Source organism: Pipistrellus kuhlii, unplaced genomic scaffold (assembly GCF_014108245.1).
Source record: "Pipistrellus kuhlii isolate mPipKuh1 unplaced genomic scaffold, mPipKuh1.p scaffold_m20_p_1, whole genome shotgun sequence".
Lineage (NCBI taxonomy): Eukaryota > Metazoa > Chordata > Mammalia > Chiroptera > Vespertilionidae > Pipistrellus > Pipistrellus kuhlii.
In genome coordinates, this window is record NW_023425404.1 from 122852146 (window position 1) to 122868432 (window position 16287).

The 16287-nt window shown below is 43.5% G+C and overlaps 1 pseudogene; it reads right to left on the bottom strand.

The window, feature by feature from the left end:
- Window positions 1–8263: 8263 nt before the first annotated feature.
- Window positions 8264–9459, bottom strand: LOC118702259 (annotated as a pseudogene).
- Window positions 9460–16287: the final 6828 nt, after the last annotated feature.

Consider the following 16287-nt stretch of genomic DNA (forward strand, 5'->3'; position numbering starts at 1 on the left):
TGCTACATTCTTCTTCAGTCCTTACTACACTCAGGGAGCAGGACCTAACGTGATCTCCACCAAACACGTGAATAGCTGAGGCCCACATGGTCCCAGATCAAACAGCTGACACTGAGTAGAGTGAGGGCTCTAAACTCTATCTGCCTGGTGAAGCCATGGATACTTTCTCCTGGCCACACTGCCTTACTGGGAGGCCAGCCCGAAGATGTGGCTCTCCGGCTCCATGGCAGCTTTCCAACCCAAACAGACCAGGCGCTCCTTGCTCCAGAACTCTGCCAGAGTGCAGGCGATATCGGATTTGAGTTATTGGCAGACCACAAATGGAGTTTTTCTATAAAACTAATAAAGAGCTGGCTGCAGTTCTAAAGTAGGTGGTGAAGGATGGAGCTGCCAGAACAGTGCAGTCAGTGGGGTCCCTACTGCACCCTCTCTCCAGGGGCCTGCTGTGGCACTCACTGTTTGCCAGTGCCAGCTCACACAGCGTAGAGGAGAAGGTGTTATAAACTCTCTGTGCATTGGAGAAAGTAACAAAGCCTTTTCACACATTTGGCAAATGAAAAGCAAAGGTTAACAACTTCCCAGTGTCTGTGAGTCACACGATTCTCTCAAACCATGAAATCCTGGGGCCTCTGGGCTGCCTTCCCAGCCTGTGAGCTGATGTGCCCTCAGAGACTAGCTATAAAATAGTCTCTTGTGCATAAATAATCCAGAATGAAAGTCTGCTACCTACCTTCTGATGTCATATAATTAACCCCAAGGCTAATATAAATTTTGGGTTAATATGTATCAGGTTCCTTCCACTGGGACATAGAATGAACATTTTCTGCTAACATGTCATGATTTGCCTCTGGAAAGTCTAGTATACTTGTCTTTCTCAGGGAGCTTTGCTGAGCTCATCCCAATAGTCATCAACTCCAGCAGTACAGGGGCTGGAAGGTCTGTGAAACAGGTGTTCACTCCTGCTCACCTGGACAAGACACCATTCCAAAGGCTGGCTCTAGGCAGCTGGAAAATATAAAGAAATGGAGTGAATGACTGATTAACTTTACAGGAAACAACTGTCAGGCAATGAAGTAGCTCTTCCTGTCCCCCTGTCATCCGAGAGTTCAGAGGGTGAGGGCATCAGCCACCATGGAGGGTTTGGATCTGTATGGTTCTGAAGCCTGTGCTCCTGACTACCACATTAGATTCCTCCCAACGTGACTACCACACTGAGGCCTGGAGAGAAAGACTGCCCGTGCTCAATGGCAGCCAGTCGGAAATGGCACAGCCACGCCAACTGTTTTCCTTCCCAAACAGGATTCGGAAACTTGCAAATGGCAACACAAAGGGCGCTTAGTCCCAGGTTTGCCATTAACTAGTCGTGTCACTTGTGTGCAGGTGATGTAAGGTGACCAGACGTCCCACTTTTGGCGGGACAGTCCTGATTTTTAACAATTTGTCCTGCGTCACGTGGCATTTTTAAAAAGGCCCGATATTTTGGAAAGATTCCAAAATATCTGGACTTTTTTTAAAATGCCGCGGGATGCAGGCCAAACCCCTTTCAGCACTCAGCTGCCCAGTCATAAAAATGGCCTGATGGGACACTTCCTCTTCTACAATACTGGTTTGGGAAACTTGCCTGACACTTGAAACAGGAAACTTTTGTTTGTAGAAAATGCTCTTTTATGAATGAGGAATAGGAGCAGGCTATTTTTACATTGAAAACACCTTATTACATTTGAGAACAAGAACATACCCAGAGGTTTTCGGGCCACACTTGAACCTTCTGATGTCATGGCTAGAAAGACCCTACAGCAGGCAGATCTCTGTCAAAATTGGCAGCTACCCTTCCTTTGTCAGCCAGCCTCCTCTCCTCTCTCCTTCCTCTGAATATCCACCATGCTGAGAGTATTTCCAAGATGTGGCCCATGGAAGGTCTGAACTGTACAAGTGCAGACTTCTGAGTTCCTCACTAGACCTGTTGAATCATAATTCTGGTTGGGGGGACCCCAAAATATGAACTTTAAAAAGAGATTTCCAAGTGATTCTGCTGCACACTACAGTGTGAGCTCCTGCACCAGGGTGGACATGACATAGCTCTCTGTCAGTGCCTGCAGTGGAGCATTGGGCCTTTGTGAGCAGCTGTGCGGCCTGGGGAGCACTATGAGGAGACCTGAGACTTCCAGGATCCCCTTAAAGCCCTCCACTAGGGCAGGTTTTAGGGGCTTCCTCAGCCCTCAGTTCTTAAGCTTTGGAAGTCCTACCTCCTATCACATTAATCACCAGAACACACTCATATTGTGCAGCAAATAACTATAATTCTTCTATTTAGGGAAGGAAATGAAATTATTTGCTTTTTAATATTTTAAAAATATTTGATTAATTTATTATTTCTGGGCAATCATCAAGTAGGTAATAGTTAAATTCAACATTGAAATTGACATTTTGCAGGTAATAAAATATTAAATTTCAGTCTTGCATTGTATTTTGGGCTCAAAACTTATTTTTCAGGTCCCAACCAGAGACCCATGCAGTGTCTCTTGAATGGAACACCTGCCCAACGGGCTCACAGCGGGGTTGGCTGTCCACAGGGAAATGGGGATGAGGGGAAGCAGTTGGTAAGTCAGGTGTCATGACGTTTATATTCTCAGCGTGCAGCCTTCAGACATCTTTATTGATTTTATTTTGATACGAGAGGGCACAGGCCAGGCTGAGGGATCCCTCTGGTGCACGATCAGGCTGGCGAGGGACTGCAAGAGGGCTCCAGGTTTCCTTTCCTTCTGACAACATTTGACTGTGTTGAGGAAATTCTGTATGGAACCCCAGACTGGGCCATACCTTTGTGCTGGGAAAGGGAGTGGATGGGCTGCAGGGCAGGGAGGGCCAGTGTAATGACCAACTGCCCTCTCAGCAAGATGTGCACATGGAGGGAATTCTGCCGTGATTGGTCCCTCGTAACCAAGGTGACCACAGAATGTGTTCTGGTTGGCTGGGGCCAGCTAGGAGCCAGGCCTTCAGTTGAGAAGCAGCTGTGGCAGGCGGTGGAGCTTTGGCTGTGCTCTCTTCTTGAAGTGGTTGTGGTTCTCAGCAGTTGCTGATCGGCATACCTTTTAGCTGAGTGAGACTGTGGCTGTCCTCACAGACTGGTCACCTCAGTGGACGCGGCAGCAGCTGACAGCTGTGCGGGGGCGCGGGGGAGGGGGGGAGGAGGGAAATAGGGGCGTGGTTTGCCATTTGGGGGTAAGAGGGTGGGTTGGGGGGACTGTAGAGTGAAGGCAGTACCAGCAGCTAGGAGTAGAGATTCCTCATGGGGAACAAACTCACCTGCTGCTGCCTGAAGCCCAACGCCAGCCCCAAAGTGGGCCGGAACGTTGAGTGGGTGAATCCACACCCTGAGTCTTATGTCTGTGAGGTGACTCAAGCTGGCCAGACATATAAGAACTCGGATTTTGTGTTCTGCACATGCCACCCTGTGGTGCACCTCAGTGACCTGCAAATTCCCACAGGTAAGGAGGTGGCAGGTGTTCACTGCTGTCCGTTACCCCGCTGGCCTCTGCTGACCGCAGGATCCTCTAGATGAGCGCCACCTCAGACTCCTTCCTGCCTTCTTTCTGGTATCCCGAGCCTTCATTTCCCCTGTCATGTCTGGCCGGTTTCTCTTCCTGTTTACTACCCAGATGTCCAGTTCCTCCTTCTATCCCCAGCTCAGCCCGAGACACTCCAGTTGTCCCTTCCTGTTCATGGCTCTGTTTAACATCTCCTGGGCTCTAGGAAGAATTTTGGATATATGTTCTCCTTTTTCTCAGTGAAAACTTTAACATCCCGACTGCAGTTTCCATCCCATCTCCCTATCCTTATCCAGCATTGTGGTACCTAGTGTAGGAATCAGGTAGGGCCCAGTGATAACCCTTGCTCCCACCTGTTAAGATAGTTGATATTCTGGACAGTCCAGCTGCAAAGATTGCAGGGTTTGTTATGTAAACTCAAAATCAATAACTGACATAGAACCTTTATAGTGTTCTTGCGTAGGCTGTTTTCAGTTGCCTGAATAGAAGCTGTTTACTACTTCCAATTGTAATTTGAACACAGAAGGAAATTGTGGGAGAGGGAACTCAAAATTTCTCAAATGACATGAATAGTTATTTGTTTGGTTTTTACATTTAGAAGGATCCAGGGAGTTCTGATTACTTTAATATGTCCACGTTGACACAAATTTCCCTCAGTCTTACTTCAGGGACCTAAGAGACTTTCTTGCCATATTGCTTGTTCCAAAGGAGGGGTGGGTTGTTCACAAGAGTGTCGGTCAAAAGTTTCCAGAGAGAACACATACATGTAGACTTTAATTTGTAACATAAAGTCTTGGCAGTTAAGATGCAAAATTGTGCGCAAGAATGTTTATCTTCATCGTCTCCCCTACTGCCAGTAGATTCCTGTTTAACTGTAAGAATGTTGAGGTAGCCGAAGCTGGTTTGGCTCAGTGGTAGAGCGTCGGTCTGCGGACTGAAAGGTCCCAGGTTCAATTCCAGTCAAGGGCATGTACATTGGTTGCAGGCACATCCTCGGAAGGGGGTGTGCAAGAGGCAGCCGGTCGATGTTTCTCTCATCGACATCTCTAGCTCTCTATCTCTCTCCCTTCCTCTCTGTAAAAAATCAATAAAATGTATTTAAAAAAAAGAAGAATGTTGAGGTAAAAGTGCTAAAGACAAGATGCCTGAAGAGGAGCTTGGGGAGTGGAGAAGTGGGAGGAGAGAGGGAGAAGAGAGGAGATATGCTACCTGGTTCAAAATAATCCTGGGTAACAATGTAGCTAATGAAGAGTGATTTGTGAAGTATAAAACATACATTTACAAAGATGGTAAAGCCTCTTTGGCCCTTTTTTTGCATTTAAATGTCAGAGATTATTTCATTATTTTATAGTGAAAACACATCATAGCTCTTATTCTATAATATTTAAACTCTAGTTGAGCTTTTAATTTAAAAAAAAATAGAACATTTAAGCCTAGGGATTCACCTGCATGGTGGATATGTCTTTATAACTGAAAACTACTCCCTGTTCAGAATATTAAAACGATGTGAAAAAAGTGAATAAATTATGTGAATTAATGAATTGTACCTTTAGACACAAAACAAGTGAGAACCTGTGGAAATTTCTGTTCACTCTGTTTGGTGCTGTAAGGTGTCCTTCTGTCTGAGTGATTTTATAAACCAGTTAGTAGATGAGTAGTGTTGGATGAGAGACCAAAAAGGACCTTTATATAGTTCTTTTAAGATTTACAACTCACTCCCATGTATAGCCCATTTGGTCCTTCTAACTTCAAACAAGTCCTGTGTATATTCTCCTTCTATTGCTAATGAAAAAAAAAACAGAGACTTAGAGATGTGAACCAACTGTGTAACCAGCTGCTAAACAGAATTGGGTGACATGTAGATGATAGATGTGCCAAATTCAATTTGGTGATGCATGAAAAGCTCTTTAGAATGCAGCCTATATATTATAAACTCTCCACAAAGTGAGTCTATTTAACTTGCTCTAGTCTTGATTATTTCGATTTGAAATTATTGTATACAACTCAGAAGCAACAATTACCACTCCATCCATGTCTAAAACAACAACAAACTGATGAACAGAATTAATCCAGAGACATAGAAATATGAAACAGCTGATGAACCTCAGAGGGAAGGCTGGAGTGGGTGGATGGGTGGGTGGGGTGGGAATAGATCAAGCAAAGAACTTGTGTGCATATATTGAATATATGCATAACCCATGGACACAGACAGTAGGGTGGTGAAGACCTAAGGGTGGGCTAGAAGGTGACAATTGTGGAAAATAGGGGACATCTGTAATACTTTGAACAATAAAGATTGAAAAAGAAATCACTTTGATGAAAGTATAAAAAGTCACTGTCATGAAAGGTTCCCTGTAGATTAAAACATTGATACTATTCTTTTAAATGTGCCACTATGAATAGCCCCAAGTAAGCCAGAGCTAACTAAATAAGTTCATTTTGTGAATGGAGTTAGAATTAGACTATGGTAAAGAACAATTCCAAATACAGCTCGTGATTTGGACATATTTGATATATTAGCAGGAATTTGACAATAATTGGCTACAGTTTAACTTGTTTCTTCACATTGTTTCTGAAATGTGCTAATATTAGCATGAAAGAGAGTGACTGTTTCTAATTGATGAGTACATAATTCATAGATTATTTATGTCCAAGTTAAAAAAAAAGTCTAAGACATAGCCTGGTTTTACTGCACCTGTATATCAAAATTCTGCAATTTTGAATTTTCACAGTAGAGTTTTTATATTGTTACCTTTACTAAAATTAAAATTGGCTTATTATTATTACTTAAAAAGTCTTCTCAATAGTAAGTGATTCAATATAAGTTTTATATTGTTCCTTTTAAAATTAAAATTGGCTTATTACCATTACTTAAAAATTCTTCTCAATAGTAAGTGATACAAATTGATGTGTAGCTATTTTTTTTAATTATGAATTTTCCTACTCAACAAAATTGTATGCCTTTTTCCTGGTTTCAGGTTTAATCCCTTCTGTCCATCCAAGAGCTGGCACAATTTTCCTCAAGAAAAGTCAAATGATCGGTAAGTCACGATAGGATTTAGGTCACAGATTTTTGTTTGAACAAATAAAAAACATTTCAGTTGTTTATATGAGGGTTGAATGTGTGATCTTACATAGTCCTCAAGCAAATGCTATCTCACATTAGAATTTGAAGCTATTCGAACTCTCTCACTCTAGGAAATGCTGCCCCAGAGTACGTCAGAGGAACAGAGCACTATAGGGTTCCCCAGAAGCTAAGCAGGAGCATGTGCAACTATGTCAATTTCCTTTGTCCTGTTTGATTTAGGATAAAAACCCAGAACTGGAGGATTTTAATGCTTTTGCTTCCCTGCTTATCTCCTTAACGTTATGGTCAATTGAGTTTACTTGCTTTAAAAGGCACAAGGATCAAGTCTTTCAGTTGATTGTGACAGCAAAAGTACAGGCAGGGAAGGGTCCATTTTATTTGAATCCTTGCAGCTCAATAAAAAGTGGGGGTTTTAACATGCATTTTCATGGCATGTGTGTATGACTGTCTGGAGCTGATCATTTTGGGTAGGATTGCTGTATTTCTCAGTTTCTTCCAGAGCCATGGGATGCTCACCTGTAAAGAGAGGGTGAAAGAGTAAAGGAAATGCTATCCTGTGCCCCTCTCTGCAGTCCTGAGGAGTGTGTGCCTCCAGTTTTGTATATTAGTAATCTTTTAGGTAATCAGTAACTTCTCTTTTTTTCTATGGCATTTGTATCAGTATTGATCAGTTCATTCTTTTTATTCTTAGTGGGAGGAAAGAGAAAGAACAACTATTTCTACCATGTAAGTAAATAGTTGAAAAGTTATGTAAGAAGTTGGTAATTTGAATTAAAAATTGTCTGCCATAATTGTTAAAAATCTATTATAAACCCAGTATCATTAGCATGAACCTTTTTTTGAAGATTTTCTTAATCACTTCTGTCATCTTAATTAACAAGTTACATATTCAGGAAAGTTTTTTGCTCAGTAATAGACATTTTTTAAAGGGGGTTCTGATCTTGAAGTAAAATGTCAGTAACATGATTGTGGTATAAAAATCTGCCTTAATTTTTTGCCTTAACTTTATTTTTTTTTAAAAACAAAATTAATAGCAATATAATAGCTAAGGCAATTTTTGTGTTATCTATTGAATTATTGTTGTAGCAGCTGAAAGCTTAGCTTTCTCCCTCCAGTGTGGTCTTATTTCCCTCCTCCTGTCCTCCCAACATGTATCATGGTTTTTAGTAAATCAGAATCAGTGTTTCTGTTATCATGACTATGCAAATATTTGTTACTGTTGAGCCATCTAGTTCTCTGGCCATGCCTTTTTCTTGTATACCCTTCATTCTTTTTTTTTAATGTTTTTATTTATTGATTTTTGAGAGGGAGGGGAGATAGAAATATTCAGAGAAATATCAATTGGCTGCCTCCTGTACACCCCCTACTGGGGATTGAGCCTGCAACCCGGACATGTACCCTTTCTGGAAATCAAACTGGCGACCTCTTGGTTCCTGGGTCAAGGCTCAACCACACTGGCTGGGCACCCTCTCAAAGCTTTTAACCTCTACCGCAGAAGGAAACTGGGATCTGACCGACAGGCAAACCACGGGTGGTTCTTCGCTGTAGGAGTGTTCACATCATGCAAGGACCTCTGGTGGTGAGATATGTATGACCTCATCCCCACAGCCTACTGGTTTCACAGACCTAGAAGGAGGGACATCCATTTACTTATGCCACACCCTTTTTGCCAGAGGACCCCCACAATCCTGCCAGAAGTGTACATCATCCCCATTTTACAGTGGAGTAAAACAAGGCTCAGATTCATAAAGGGATGTGCTCAAGGTCGCTTAGATCATAAGAGGTGGGGTGAGGTAGAATCCAGGTTGCTTGACTCCAAAAACATTGGGTTGTGGGTACGGAGAGTCCCCAGGGTCAATGGCAGGGTTGTGCCTGCATGAGCTGGAACTGTCCGTGAGATGAACCCCTCAGGAGTGGCCTGGGTTGGGAGCCGCCCTCCACATCTGCAGCATGGAATCCCGACAGGCCATGTAGGGTCAATGTTTGTTGAGGAACCAATGTCTGGGAACGATGTTCCCACTGGGCGTATACAGTTCTCTCCGGGTAGACCCAAGAGATTGCGCAGGGCCAGGTTGCCAGACAGAATCTTCTCATAGAACTCCACTCCACCCTGGGAATAGGCTGCAGACATGGAAGCTGTGCACGGTCCAGCCAGGCTTCCAGGGCATGAGTGAGAGAGTCTGTGGAGAAGGCGTAAGCCACAAAGCCTACCACTGCTGCCACCAGGTTGAAGGCAACTCTTAAGTTTATGGGGCCTCCATAGAGCCCCAGGGCATGCTTGGCACTTATGCTCAGTGTCCAAGTTCCTGCCAGACAATCTGGGACCAGCAGGGTCTGCAGCGCAGCTGTACTGCTCTCCAGGCACACCACCTCCCTGGCCAAGGCAAGCTTCTGGGCATCATGGGACAGGGTCAGGGCACCTTCTGGGCTTTTCCAGTCCACTCTTTGCCCGTGTACAATCACAGGGTGGTCAGTTTTGGTCACTGAGTCACCCAGGAAGCTGGCAGGGATGTCCACCATGGCCCCAGCAGGGAGTCTTGGGAAGCCAGCACTCACCGGCAGGAAGGTGAAAGTGGTGAAGGCCTTGTACCCATGGTCAGATGGGACGCCAGTGTCCTGTAGCACCTCTTGGAAAAGTCTCTGAAGCTTTGGGGAGAGCGGGGCTGGCTGACCCTAAGGCTAGTACTATAGCCATCGAACCACAGGATCTGGGAAGAGGTGGTACAAGATCTGGGCCCCAAACAGGCCCGCACAGGAACCCACCAACAGGCCTGTCCTATGTCTCTGCACAAATACTGCGTCCCGCTACAGGGGACCGGCCATGGATGCTGCTACTGCTACAAACCTCCTCCTCCTACACCACAGCAGCCTAGGACGCTGCCCCCTCATTCTTTTGATCAAAAAATGTATATGCACTCTGCATAATTATGTTGGTGTTTATTAACTTACTAGAGGCCCTGTGCATGAGATTCATACACTGGTGGGGGGTGTGGCCTGTGGGCATAGGCCCACTGGGAGAGAGGCCAAGCTGTGCTCCCCCTGTGGGAGTGCACTGACACCAGGGAGCAGCTCCTGCATTGAGCATCTGTTCCCTGGTGGTCAGTGCACATCATAGCAACCAGTCATTCCACCATTTCCTCATTTTGCTCTTAGTCTTTTATTATATAGGATAGTTCATTTAAAAAATTTTAAAGAACCTACAGAAGTGAATAATTTTTGTCAGAACCTGTTTTCAATCTTATGACCATTTTGGTCCAAGCACTGCTGACAAAACAAAGCAATAGAATTGCAAATGTCAAGAATGAATTATTTTAGTTGATAATTGTGTGCCCTCAATTTGTCACCTATTGCTGGTTTTATATCTCCCCATGAAAAAAAAAAAAAAAAAGTTTAGTCAGAGTTTAGAATAAGTTTTCTTTGTTCAAAGCATAGGCTGGCTTTACCTATTATTTTGAATCAATTAATCCTGAAAAGGAGTGAAAATTGAGTTACCAGCTGTTAAAATGTGTATTCATTTTTGGCACCTCTATATTACTGAAATTTCAGCACTGCTACACTTCTCCAGGATAATACAAACCTCTCTTTCTCATCAAAATGATCTCACATAGCCAAATTCAGAAAGTAGGCTGGCCTTTCTGATTTCAGAAATAACTGCTTAATATCTAACAATCTAGTAATTTGGCAGAGAAAGATGATTATTGGACAAAAATTCTACATTTATGCTACATTAACATAATACCTAGTAAGTTTTCATTTGTATGTGTGTGGAATTAGTTTTTTAGTGTAATCACTTGTTCTATTTTTTTTCCTGAACATGCTGTGACATTTGTCACAGGCCTTTCAAAAATATTTTTCACGTATTAAACACATTTGTTCTATTTCTTATTGGAAGCCATCTCCCTAGCTTTTTGTTATCCTCTTCTACTATACACTTGTTCTCCAAAGGTCTGTTCTGTGCCTGCTTTTAAGCATATTTCTTTGAAGTCATCTGGGATCTCACACACACTGGTGTTGGATCCCAATTTCTTAAGTCAGTGATTTTCAAATTTTTTCATCTCATGGCATGCATAAACTAATGACTAAAATTCTGTGACACATCAAAAGAATATATTTTTTACCAATTAAAAAAAGTGTAATTGTGATTCATTCACTTTTTAAAAATTTTTTAATATATTTTATTGACTTTTTACAGAGAGGAAGAGAGAGGGATAGAGAGTTAGAAGAATCGATGAGAGAGAATCATCGATCAGCTGCCTCTTGCACAGCCCTTACTGGGGATGTGCCGCAACCAAGGTACATGCCCTTGACGGGAATCGAACTCGGAACCTTTCAGTTCACAGGCCGACGCTCGATCCACTGAGCCAAACCGGTTTCGGCTGATTCATTCACTTTTGATGTCTATTGTGGTATTGGCTGTTGTCATTTTGTTATTTGACAATGTAAGGGAAAAGGTCAGTGCCCCTGTCCAAATATAATAGATATTGCATTTTGTAAATATTCTTGCCACACACCAGTGTGCTGGGTGGAATACTGGTTTAAAAATCACTTTGTTTATGTTTTCCTCTGTATTGTTATTCTCCTTTGTTTCACTGAATATCTTTTTTCCTGGGAAGGGACACATGGGCAGAAACTGTAGCCTCTCTGAAATGCCTCCTACTTAATAGAGCAGAGAATTATGGGTTGAAATAAATTTTTGCAGTTCTAAAGACATTTCTACTTTCTCATTACATTGTTGCTCTTAAATATATTGGTAATGTATGATATATTGTATATTTGAAACTTTAGTAATTTCCCCCACCCTTTCTTCTCTGGAAATATTTAGAAGCTTACCTATTCCTGGGATTCTAAAATTTCGTGTTATGTTTTGGTATGCATCTTTTCATTGTATTGTGGCCATCAAGACTCCAGGTCTTATCTACTTTCAAGGGATATTTTTGTTTCTTTTATAAGCTCTTTATTCCTTCTTTTTACTAATATTATCATTAGTCAGAAGTTGGAACACTTAGACCAGTATTCCTGGACAAATCTCTAAATATTCCCCCCTCTTATTTCCCATTTTGTCTTTTTCTGCTTCCTGGAGATTTCCTTGAGTTTGTTTGCCAAGACTTTCTTTTTTTTTTTTTTTTTTTTTTTTTTTTTTTTTTTTTTTTTAGTTTTTATTGATTTCAGAGAGGAATGGAGAATGAGAGATAGATAGAAACATCAATGATAAGAGATAATCATTGATTGGCTGCTTCCTGTATGACCCCTACTAAGGATGAAGCCCACAACCTGGGCATGTACCCTTAACTGTAATCGAACCTGGGACTCTTCAGTCTGCAGGCTGGTGCTCTATCCACTGAGGCAAACTGGCTAGGGCCACCAACACTTTATAATTCTGTTTTATCTAGTTTTTAATTGTTAGTGTTTATTTATGTCCTGTTATTTTTATAGCATTTCATTCTTTTACCACTGTAATGTTTGCTTTTGTAAGGTTTATTTATTTGTTTGTTTGTTTGTTTGTTTACTAGAGGCATGGTGTACAAATTTGTGCATGGGTGGGGTCTTGGTGATCAGGATCAAACGAGGGGGGCATGTCTGCAGGGGAGAGGAACCGTGGGAAGTTGGCTAGCCGGCCCCCCTTTATTTCCAGCAGCAAGCAAGGCATGACGGCTAAGGAACAGCATTTCCATGCGGGATCAGGCTCCCTTCTCTCCCTTGTCTGGGTTCCGGGTGCAAGTGAACCAGATTCAGGGCTGTCAGGGCCCCAGCAACAAGGTCTGGGGCAGTGTATATCATAGCTACCAGCCGGTCATCCAGTCATTTCAGTCATTAGGCTTTTATATAGAGAGAATTTTAATATTGACTTGAGGTGGGGGTTTTTTGTTGGTTTTTGGAGAGAGTAGAAGGATGGGAGGTAGTAATCAGGAGAGAGATAGAGAGAAATATCTATGTGAGAGACACATCCACTGACTGCCTCTCAAATGCTCCCCAAACAGAAGAAGGGAGTGAACTCATAACCCAGGTACTTGCCCTTGACTAGAATCAAACCCTGAACTTTTTGGTGTGAAGGACAATGCTCTAACTACTGCATATCACTGGCCAAAGGAATTTTTATTTATTTTTTTGCTTTTGAATTTTATCACTCACATTAATTTTTCTTTTTATGCTACAGTTTTATTTTACACTAGAGGCCCAGCGCACAAAATTCATGCACGGGTATGGTCACTAGGTCTGGCCTGTGATCAGGGCCATCTTTCCCAGCTGCCCGCAGCCAGCCCTGCCCCTGCTGCCACCCACCCCCAGTTCCCCATTCGCCATCAGGTGATCGGTGCTTGATGTCTGGGGGAAGGGACCCAGAAGTGGTCAGTGTGCCTCATAGTGACTGATCCAGCAGTCGTTCTGGTCATTTTGCCATTAGGGTCAATTTGCATATTACCCTTTTATTATATAGGATAGAGGCCTGGTGCATGGGTGGGGCCGGCTGGCCTGCCCTGAAGGGGGTCTCAGATCGGGGTGGGGGAATGGACAGCAATTTGAGTTGGGGCAGGGTGAGGGTCCCCACTGGGGGAGGGACTAGCCTGGGCAAGGGGCTGCCTGGGGTTTTTAGGAAGGCTACACCCCCGATCAGGGTGGGTGTCCCCGCTGGGGGCGGAGCCAGCATGAATGAGAGGTCTGGGGCAGTTTACAGGCTGACCATATCTCTGATCAGAGTGGGGGTCCCCGCTGGGGATGAGGCTGGCCTGGGTGAGGGGCCTGAGGTGGTTTGCAGGCCAGCCATGACCCCAGTCGGGATGGGGGTTCTCGCTGGAGGTGGGGGGCCTGGGGTGGTTTGCAGGCCAGCCTCACCCCCAATGGGGGTGGGGGTCCCTGCTTGGGGCGGGGCTGGCCTGGGCAAGAGGGCGGGTAGTTTGTAGGCTGGCCATGCCCCCAATCAGTGTAGGGGTCCCCACTGCGGGCAGGGCCGGCCTAGGCAAGGGTCCATGGGTAGTTTGCAAGCCTGGCCAAACCCAGGCTTTGTCAGAACAGACATGCAGAAAACGTCTGGTCTAATTAGCACATTACCCTTTTTTTTAGTATAAATAGGACAACTGATTTACTGATACCACAGATTCTAAATTGTTCTATGAAAATAAGTAAGAAACATGATATTCTTAGCATGTGGATTTTAAGAAAAGCTTTCAGTTTGCTTTTTGTTTATGAGTTCAGATTTTTTTTTAAATTAAATTCACTGGGGTGACATTGATTAAAATCCTTATTTAGGATTCAAGTGTACCTATCTATGAAATATGATTGCTACATTGCATTGTATGTCCACCATCTAAAGTCAAATAATCTTCCCTTACCATACATTTGTCCCTCTTTACCCTTTACTTACCCCATACCCCTTCCCTCTGGTAACCACCTTACTGTTGTCTATGTCTGAGTTTTAGTTTTATATCCCACATAGCTTTTTTTGTCTGACTTACTTCACTTAGCATATAATATCCATGTTGTGACAAATGGCAGTACTTCCTCATTTATGGCTGAGTAGTATTCATACACACACACACATACATACATACACACCACATCATCTTTATCCAAATATTTACTGAAGGACACTTTATTTTCATGTTTGGCCATCAGGAATAATATTGCTACAATGAACATATATCTTTACAAATGTTTTTTCCTGATAGATAACTGGAAGAGGGTTTGCTGGATCATATGGTAATTCTATTCTTGTTTTTGTGAGGTAATTCCATACACTTTTCCATAGTGGCTATACAGTTTATGCTCCTACCAGCAGTGAATATGGGTTCCTTTTTCTCCACAACCTCTCTAATACTTGTTATTATCTGCCTTCTTGATGGTAACCATTCTGCCTTGGTCTGTCTTCCTTGTTGGCTTCCTTCGGAATTGTGCTGGTCTGTGGCTGTCTTTTTATGTCTAACTAGAGGCCCGGTGCACAAATTTTGTGCACGTGGGAAGAGGCCCTCAGCCAAGCCTTGGGCCCTCTCGCAGTCCAAGAGCCCTTGAGGGATGTCCGACTGCTGGCTTAGGCCCACTTCCATGCAATAGATCTAATCCAACAGTCAGATATCCTTAACGCTGCTGTGGAGGTGGGAGAGGCTCCCGCCACTGCTGCTGTATTCAACAGCCATGAGCCTGGCTTCTGGCTGAGCGGTGCTCCCCCTGAGGGAGTGCACTGACCACCAAGGGGAAGCTCCTGTGTTGATCACCTTCCCCCTGGTGATCAGTGTGTGTCTGGTCATCCCACCATCAGGCTGAAAACAGTACTCTGACAACCCCTGAGGGGTCCCCAAGGGGGCTCAGGTCAGGCCAAGGGACCCCACCGATGCATGATCAGGGTCAGGGAGAGACATGGGAGATTGAGCAGCTGGGGAAGGACTGCAGGAAGGCTCCAGGATGTGTCTGGCCCATCTAACTCAGTCCTGATCAGCTAAACCCCAGCAGCAAGTTAGCCTACCATTCGGAGCATCTGCCCCCTGGTAGTGGTGCACATCATAGAGACTGGTCGACCAGTCAACTGTCTGCCCCTGGCAGTCAGTGCATGTCATACTGAGCAGTTGAACAGACTTAGCATACCATTAGCATAATATATTTTGATTGGTTGAACAGTCAGTTGAACGACCAGAGACACTTAGCATATTAGGCTTTTATTATATAGGATTGAAAGCAAAAGGTGTGAGCAGAATTTTTACTGACAGGGCTGCACTGCAAGAATTTGGGGGCTGAATTCTGAGCCTGCCTTGGACTCTGTAAAACAAACTGGCTTTCTTATTCCTATTCCAGTCACTCTCCTTAGACACCAAAGTTGTGCTTCCTGTTTTTTGTTCTTTTTTTTATGCCTTTAATTCTAGGGACGTATTTCTGAAAGGAAGGGGAAAGGAAATGGAGTTGTGGTCATTTCAGAAATCTCAAACATAGAACTTATATTTAAAGTGTAAATCAAAGTTTAAAGCTTTAATTCAATAAAATTAATAATATTAATTCAGAGAATATTGTGATTATATCTGTAGTTAGCATACTGCACTTTTCTACTAAAACCTTGGTTAAGAGTTCTATTCAAACAATGCATTTCATCAGATTGTCCCATTTCTGAGCCACCTAGATGGAACAGATATAGGGATTATGTATTTTTGTCTGCCAAAATTGCTATAGCATGTAAGGATTAGAAATTTTAAGTGATTTAGAAGTCATTATTAATTATTAATATCCAAGACTTGTGATAAAATAGAGAGAAAACAGTATACTTCCATTTTATTTTTAACTACAGGCCCAGTGCATGAAATTCGTGTATGGGGATGGCCTGCAACCTCTCCAAGTGGGACCCCTTGGGGATGTCTTACTGCTGGTTTAGGCTCTCACAATCCAGGACAGCTTGCTCCTAACCACTCGCCTTCCTGCTGCCTGCCTAATCACTTCTGGCTGCCAGCCTGATTCCCGCCTAACTGTTCCCCTGCCAGCCCAATCACCCCCACTGCCCTCCCCTGCTGGCCCGATCACCCCCAATTGCCCTCCCCTGCTGGCCATCTTGTGGTAACCATCTTGTGATGGCCATCTTGTGGAGGCCATCTTGTGACTATCATGGAAGCTATCTTGTGGTGGCCATCTTGTGATGTTGTGGCAGGCATCTTGTAACAACATCGCTTAAACCACCTAGGC